The sequence below is a fragment of the Lepisosteus platostomus genome, chromosome 5, assembly GCF_059453375.1.
Source record: "Lepisosteus platostomus isolate fLepPlt1 chromosome 5, fLepPlt1.hap1, whole genome shotgun sequence".
In the NCBI taxonomy this organism is placed as follows: domain Eukaryota; kingdom Metazoa; phylum Chordata; class Actinopteri; order Semionotiformes; family Lepisosteidae; genus Lepisosteus; species Lepisosteus platostomus.
This window is the reverse complement of record NC_142615.1, coordinates 13937335-13945213: the sequence shown is the minus strand read 5'-3', so window position 1 is coordinate 13945213 and position 7879 is coordinate 13937335. Positions and strand designations below refer to the sequence as shown.

Genomic DNA, 7879 nt, shown 5'->3' with positions numbered 1-7879 from the left:
GGCTCGTTGGTCTAGTGGTATGATTCTCGCTTAGGGTGCGAGAGGTCCCGGGTTCAACTCCCGGACGAGCCCTTGTGTGCTCTTTTCCTCCTCTTCCACAAGACTGGGAACTGATATCCACATCACTTCCCAGCGTCTGCTTATGGAATGTGGAACGATGGAATGTGACTAATGACTGAACGAGCCTGGTGAATTCTCATCACGTGGCACAATGAGAGCGTGCAGTCAGCTGTCCGAGGCGGCAACCTCATTGCTCGTTCAAAAGAACACGTACTGAAAACTCATCACCACTATGTCGTAGATGAGCACTGCGATCGCTTGTTGTCATGCGTCCTTACTTGGGAAATGCAGAAGGAAAAACTGCCCTCTCTCAGCCACCGAAACGTGTGCGGCTCGCCTTGCGCTCTCTGCGCCTCACATATTTGTGGAGCTGTCTGCTCTTCTTTCTGTTGAAGTAATCAAGTTACGGGATGTCCTGCAGCCTATGATGTTCTCACTGAGAGCTTTCAAGATTTGAAGGAAAACTACGAGCTTGATTGCTCAAGTCGAACGAATGTGATTGTTAAGCAATCGATGATCAAAAGCACGTCTTCTAACAATTCGTGAGAGTATTATCAGCACTGTTTTCACTCGGATATACTTTTCACTTGCTAAGCTGACAAATTGGACGAGAAAATGCCGGAGACACACATAGTGCAGACTGAGGTTGGGAAGGAGGTGTGGCCCTTCAACGCTTGACAATTGAAGGACATTCTCTCCGCAACGGAGGAGCACCTGTCAGAAGTCACAGAGGCTAAATGAGAGCACCAGGCTCCTGGAGCTCTAAACTCAGACCTGGAGGATGCGGGCATCAATCTCGCTACCTCTGGCATGCTAAGCGAGCGCTCTACCATTTGAGTTTATCCTCCTCGCTTCATGCTTCTCGGCATCATGTCTTACCGCCTCTGCCCCTCTTACCGGGCACCGCTCACTGCCCTTGGTCTGCAAGGCAGTCCTTTCAAGTGCGATGACGACGCTGGGACCTTCGTTGCCTATTGTACGAGTTGAACTTTTGTGCTCTTTCCATCAACTCATCTTGTCATCTTACAGTCTGGGTAATTGGAGACTGCACTGTTCTGCTTCCTAAGGTCATATACGGGTTTTTCGCATGAAGCCGTATTGAACAGTATTTCTCGCATTGTGAACATGTGCACACAGCGGTCCCCCGGGTTCCAGTTAGTGCGTAATTATGCATCAATGAAAAACGAAATTAGCTCACTGAAAGTTTGATGTAAAGAATGTGGAAATTTCCAGAAGTTGTGGTCTTTTAAATGCATTTGGTTTGAAGACGTTCTGTGCTTCAATTGTGAAGATATGGACAAAACAATATTTGAGCGTGGTAAAAAAAAGTCATAAAAATGACAAAGTGAAGGCTGAGAAAGCATTCACAATGCATTTAATACACAAAGCAAGTGTTTTTGTAACTCTAAGAGATTTCGCGAAAGCACTACAGGCATGCCAAAATCGTTTTCGAACTTCAAGCTAACTTTACCCCGGTCTTAGAGAAAGGACTGCCTTTCACTTCTCTGTGTTTTCTTTCACAGCGCTGTGCACCTTTTCATTGCTCTCGCTTTCAGAGCCTCTGCACAGCACACGACTCGACATCAGGAAGCACATTGAAGTGAAAGCAGAAAGCGCTGCGACATGCACTGTGCAGATCCCGCCACACTAAGAGGTGAGTGGGTCTGTTCGATCACAGCGCATAGGCGAATCCCCAAACAGTGTGCGTGGCAACAAAAGAAGCTGCTCTGTTTTGAACTGGGGACATTGCACGTGTGAGGCTAACGTGATAACCACTACACTATGGAAACGGTGGGAAATTGTGCCCAGTGGCCCACTGCTGAGCTTCACCAATGCTATTCAGGGACCAATGCTATTCGATGTGAATTAAATGCTATTCAACTGTCCAATTCTATTCAGGGGTGGAAAAGGGTGGAGCCGTGTGTGTCTTTTGTTAAAAGACACCCCCATCTCAGAGCCGGAAGTACAAGCCTTCCTCCCGCAGGTCAACAAAGATGTTATTGTTTAAGAAGATCCTGCGAAAGTCGGCCATCTGCCTTTCAGCCCTGCAGTAGTCCAGGCTGAGAGAGAAGCAGTCCTTCACCCTGGCAATGTACAGCCTGACAAGGTCTGGCTTCAGGCCATTGTACATCATGAGGTTCCTCCTCTCCCAGACAGCTGTCCTCGTTAGGCTGAGGAGGACGTTCACTAAAATGGCGTTAACACCCCCCCTCAGTTCCGCGGTACCCAAAGAGGAACAGCTCTTTCTAGGGCACCCCGTCAAGAACAGCTCCTCGAACAGAGCGAAACAGGCCATCCAGCAGATCCGTCAAGTACGCCCTGGCTCGAGCTGGGGGAAGATCTTACCCCAGAACACCTCTGAGACCGGCACTCTGAAGCGTTTCGCCACCATCAGCCTGCAGAACATGCTGGTGGTGCACCCCAGGAGGTCCACCCCACAGTCCCCCCACTTCACCCTCAGCTCCGGCCAGGCCGGGCCTGCTGCCCCGTCTTGTAGATGGAGCTTCTCCAGCCAACTGTCCGGGAGACCGAGTTTGAGCTGCTCGTAATCCTGACGGATCTTACTGACAGGCAGCTCGTCGTTGACCTCTCGCACAGCGTCGACAATAGCCTGGGTGGGCAGAAATCCGTCCTTTACTTCATAAAGAAGATCCTTGACCTTGGATATGCCAGCCTCGTAGAGCTGCCTGTTCCATCGAGACACCAGCAGGGGGTCGAGGAACAGAGGCTGTTCCAGAATCTGGGCCCGGGTCTCCGGCGTGTAGGAGACATGCTGGGACATGAACTACCCCCTCGCCAGCAGGACCTCCCTGTAAAAGGAGGGCAGATGTTTTATCAACCCCGGAGTCAGCCTCACCAGGAGAGTCTCCTGCCCCAAGCCCCCGCAAGTCTCGAGGTAGCTTCCCATACCAATCTTCCAAATGCTGACATTATCCAGGTCAAGGAACTTCTTCACTACTTTCAGCCTAAAGCTTTTCAGCTTCAGGCCTACATCACACAGCTTCAGCCCACCCCTGGAGATTTCCCCAATGAGGGTGTCATGAGTGACCCGCGGAGGCTTCCCCTCCCACACGAATCCCACCACCAGTTGCCTAATCTCATTCTCTACCCGTTCAGGAAGAGGCATCACAGACAGTGGGTACCACAAGAGGGACAGGCACAGTGTGTTAACGAGCAGGACCCTTCCCTTTAGGGTCAGGGACCTGTGTCTCCACCGATTTAATTTGCCCTCATCTTAATGAGCTTCTCCTTCCACAGGAGAAGCCCAGTGGCCTGCTCATCAGCGTTAATGTAGATGCCAAGGACCTTCAGGTGACCCGTCTCAACCCTGAAAGGGTAACCGAAGAGCGGGGCAAGGTCTGCCCTCCCCACCGGCATGACCTCAGACTTCTCCAAGTTTACCTTGGCGCCCGAGGCAGCGCACCACCTCTAAATGGCCGAGATCTCCGCCACCTCTGCCAACGTCAGTCTGGTGTCGTCAGCATATTGGTAGATCAACGAGGTGGCGGTGCCCCCAGGCAAGGTCACTGGAAAGAAGCTCGTGAGGGAACCATTCACCTTGACACAGCTCACGATCCCCTTGTACACGAGCCTCACCCAGGAGATGAAGGCCTCGCCGAAGCCAAAGCTCTTCAAGACCTCAAACAGGAAGGAATGCTCCACCCTGTCGAAGGCCTTCTCCTGGTCCAGTTTCAGGACGTATCCACCCCTCGGCTGCTCCCGCATAAGGTCCACAACATCTCTGATGGAGCACACCGTGTCCGCGATGTCTCTCCACTTGACGCAGTAGGTCTGCGAAGGCGACAGGATCCTGGGCAGAACCTTCCCGAGCCCGAGGGAGAGAACACGAGTTAGTATCTTATAGTCTGTGTTCAACAGACTGATCGGGCGAAAGTTTTTCAAAAGGGAGGGATCCCCCTGCTTTTTGTAGACAAGAGAGATCACCCCCCTTCTCATAGATGGGGTCAGAGCGCCGGTCCTGGCAATCTCCTGGAACACCTCCAGAAGGAGGGGCCCCTGGGACTGCTGAAAGTGTCTGTAGAGCTCGGAGGAGAGCCCGTCCCACCCTGGGCTCTTGTTAGGAGACGAGCCCCGAAGTGCTTCAAGCACCTCCTCCAAGCTCAGCGCACTGTCACAGAGCTCACGATCGCTCTGTGACAGGCGGGTACTCACCCAAGCCAGCATGGCCCGGGTCTGCTGCTCATCCACCACTTCGGCCAGAACAAGGCGCTATAAAAAGAAAACACCTCATTCCTAACGGCCTCGGGGGCAGAGAGCCGCACACCGTCCTCTCCCACCAGCTCCTCAATGAAGGAGCTGCGCTGCCTCTCCTCCTCCAGGACGAAGAAGAACCTCGTGCTCTTCTCGCCCTCGGCCAGATACTGGGCTCTGCTGCGCACCCTGGCTCCTCTCCACTTCTCCTCCTCCAGGGCTTGCAGCTCACCCCTCAGCTCCAGCAAGAGCTCGCAGCCCCCGCCGTGATCTGCCAGGAGCCCGAGCTCTGAGGTGATCCGAGCCCGAAGCTCTCTCTCCCGCCTGGCCTTCTCCCGCCCCCGGGACAGGCCATACGAGATACTGAACTCTTTGATGCCGTACTTGAGATTATCCCACCTGACCAGCTTTTCTGACCTATACAGGGGACACTGCAGCTGCTGCCGGATTAGGTCTTCTATGCCCTGACACAATGAAGCCTCCCCCAGGAGCGCGTTATTAAAGCACCAGGGGCCGGGGCCCCGGTCCTCCTGTGCCCCTGCTACAGAGAAGTGAAGCACAGCATGGTCGCTCAGGGTCGTGAACACATGCCGCATCCGGCTCAGGCACGGGAAGAGACTCATGTGCCCCAGCAACAGGTCGATCCGGCTCTGTCTCAAGACACCTTCAACGACCTGCCGCCGAAAAAAGTCCCTCCGCACACCATAAGCCTGACACCACGCATCCACAAACCCATGAGCCTCCGCACTGCGCTCCAGGAAGCTGCGAGCAGCGCTGCTCTTAAAGGTCATCCCAACCGCGACATCGAGCGCACTCAGTGCACAGTTAAAATCTCCGACGACCAGCCCTGGCTGCTTGAAGAAGGCGAGCCGCTCAGCTTCCCCATTGGGGGCGTAGATGTTGCTCAGCAACACGGACTGTCCCAGAAACCTGAGACAGACCTGCAGGAGCCGGCCGTCCGTGTCGCGGTGCAGGAGCCTTACGCTCTCGTACACTCCCCTCCTCACCAGCACGGCCACCCCCCTCCTGCACAGGCTGGAGGCGTTGCTGTAAAACAGCTCCCCGTCCCACTGTGCTCGCACCTTTCGGACACACTCCTTGTCCCAGAAGGTCTCCTGGAGGCAGACAACATCCATCCGTCCCAGCAGAGCTAACACTGCCCCCAGCTTCGCTCTGTCCCTCAGCCCGTTGGCATTTAAAGAGGCGAAAGATGCCATCATGTATATGGCCATAAGAGTGAAGTTAATTCTCCGGCCCGCACAACAGTTTCCCCGCCCTTTCTGCCACATTCTCATTGCCAACACTTGCTGCTTCCTCCCCACCTCCTGTCTCCGCCATCGCAGAGACATCAAGGATGGGTCTGCGGACAACTCTTGAATTGGGCTTGAGGTTGGGCTGAGGCCTGACGTGGTGCCACTGGATCCCGGCCTTCGAGGGCCCAGGCAGTTGTACCCCGGCTTGCCCACTCCCCTCCCCCTCCTCCCTGTCCTCCCTCTCCACCCCATCCATCTCCACCACCTCCCCTTCCCCCTCCATCTCCATGCTCAGTAATTCCCCCTCCTCTGTCCCTGCCCCATCCATCTCAAGACACCCATCCTCCATTACTTCTTCCACCACTTCCCCTACCTCTCCTCCCACGACCATATCCAACTCCCCTTCCTCAGTCTCTGCCAACGGTGCCTGACCGAGTATTGAAGAGGCTCCCTCACCTGGCAGGGTGTCTTGTGGCCGCTGCAGGGCAACTGGGCGCTTCCCCTCAGGCTCCTCTGGGTCCTCGGGCATCTCTTCGTTTGGGCCTATGTCCACCTTGCCAGGGTCTTGTCGCCGTTGCCGCTGCTGCTTGGTCACACGCCTCGCAGCAGTGCCTTTGCTGACCCCAGCAGGCTTCTCATCCCCTGGCCCAGAAGAAGGCCCTGCTGGCTCACCGGTAAGCTGGGGAACCGCTGACGGTGATGGTGGTGGTGGTGCTGGTGCCGTCGCCTCCTCCCTCTGCATCTCTCCCTGCACAGGCTGGGGTGTCATAAGCCCACTGGTACGCTGAGGGGCCGCCTCTGGTGGTGGTGGTGCCCGTAGGATCTCAGCTGCACCACGCTGCACCGCCGCATGTTGTGGAGCAACCTCCCTCTGCTTCTCTTGCGGCACAGAGTGGGATGCAGCAGGATTGTTAGGGCAACGGGGCGCCCCTGCTGGTGGAGATGCTGGCTGGTCCCCGGCTCCTTTCTGCTGCACTGTACCCAAGATTGGAGGGGCCTCCCTCTGCCTCTCCCCCATTACCGGCTGGGGCGTTGCTGGCTCACTGGGGTCCTGGGGCACCGCTGCTGGCAACTCTCCATGCTCAGCTGCAGCGGCCACCCGTAGTCCATCTTCAACCCTTCAGCGTTGCGGGCAGCTGCTCCTGCTCCGGCTGGATCTTCCGGCTCCGGCTCGCAGTTGCAGCTCATGAGCGCATGGAGGCAGTCCGGGCACTTGGCAGTGGTGCAGTTCCTGGCGCAGTGGCCGGGCTGTCTGCACTCATAGAAGAGGAACTCAGGGCAATCCTTGGCGATGTGCCCCGAGTCCAGGCAGACATGACACACCCTTTGTTGCTGGTCGTGGAGGACCCTGAAGTACTGCCCCCCCTCTGCCGTGGCGAAGCGGGTGCTGTATGGCAACGAGGCTACATGCTCGGGAAAGCGAATCCGAACAAACCTCGTGCCATCAGCAATGGTGGTCCCGGGTTAGTGGCGCATCCTGATGTCCGAAATGACTCTCACCCCCCAGCTACTCAGCTTCTCCTTGATAGTCTAATCTGAGATATATGCCGGGAGGTGGAGGAAGGACACCACTACCTCCTTCCGCTCCAGCCAGTGGCAGTAGCAGGGTGTGGCCTGCACATCCAGCCCCACAGTCACCGTGTCTGCATGTTCCTTTGAGTCCAGAGTCAGTTCAAACTCTTTTGGCGTCTGGGGGCGGCAGGCAAAAAGAGAGCCCTCCCCACAGACGCTGTGCACCGCTGCGATAATAGCACCCGCTATTATCTCCACGCCACGGTTTCTCCACACCGCTCACATCCACCACAAAAGTATGCACCCTTGCAAAAACCCGCCGGGGGAGTCGGTCCGAATTCCTAATCCTTCTCTTTCCTACACCACTCTCCTCCTCCACTACAATAACATTCTCTGCCTCCATGTTTTTTCCTTCCATTAAAACACAAACAGGACTCAGAAAGCAACAAAAAAGCAACAAAAAACCCCCAAAAGTCTCTCCCCTCCCCAAACAGAGCTAGGCTGAAGGGGAGGGCTTAAAAAATCAACCAAAAACACCAAAAAACCACAAAAATCAAAGTCTTACTTAAGACAAACAAATCCTCTGTTCCTCTTCTTCTTCTCCTTCTGATAGAGAGGACAACTCCGTCACCTCTTTTACGACGCTGCTTTTTTTCCCTTGCGTTTTTCTCTTCTTCCACGTTCTCTCTCTTCACTGAGAATAGAATAAAAAATGCTCACGCTAATACACAAGCACCCGTGTCTCGCCAAAGCTGACAAATAAACAGACGGACAAGCCGCACTGCACGTGTGAACAAGGGAATGAGCGAGCGAGCGGGGATAGGGCGCCTCCTACGCTTAAA

General features: G+C 55.1%; 1 non-coding gene across 1 annotated transcript; it reads left to right on the top strand.

Moving 5' to 3' along the window:
* trnap-agg (transfer RNA proline (anticodon AGG)) lies at window positions 1–72 on the top strand. The gene has a single exon. It is a non-coding gene; the product is annotated as a tRNA-Pro (tRNA).
* The last annotated feature ends 7807 nt before the right edge of the window (window positions 73–7879 follow it).